A 567-nucleotide genomic window follows, 5' to 3' on the forward strand; every position below is an offset into this window, starting at 1 on the left:
GTGTGTTTTCTGTGAGGATATGCGTTTCCCAATACGCTTTTGCGTGGCCGCTTCACGTTGCGCTCCCGTTAGAGATGTGTGTGAACCGCGCTGAGGCGAAAAATTGCCGAAGAAGAATGAGAAAGAAAAAAAAAAAGAGAAAGTTGTTGGATAGTCCAGGTGTTAATGGGTAGCATTTCTTAGCAGCCTTGAGCAGAGGTGGTGAACTGTTTTTTTTCTTGTATTTCCCTTTTTTCTTTTTTTTTCCCCAGTGACAACACCCTTATTTTCCTACGGGACCGGTAAACAAATATTGTGTTGAAGAAGCTACTTTCCCCCTTTTCTAGATTTGCATACATGGCGGCGGATGTGTGCGGTAAAAAATAAAAAAAGGTTTGAGTAAATCTTTAAGACATCTTCTCCCTCTTTTTCATTTTCATTTTCTTTTGCCCCAAGTTCAGTGTTTTCATCTGTACACGTTTTTTTTTTGTTCCTGCCTGTAACGCAAATACACAAATGGTGATATCAATATATAAGTATATAAATAGACAAATCCCTTTTGCTGTCTCTCTCTCTCTCTTTTTTTTT

Source organism: Trypanosoma equiperdum, assembly GCF_001457755.1.
Source record: "Trypanosoma equiperdum strain OVI genome assembly, contig: ctg_1639, whole genome shotgun sequence".
In the NCBI taxonomy this organism is placed as follows: domain Eukaryota; phylum Euglenozoa; class Kinetoplastea; order Trypanosomatida; family Trypanosomatidae; genus Trypanosoma; species Trypanosoma equiperdum.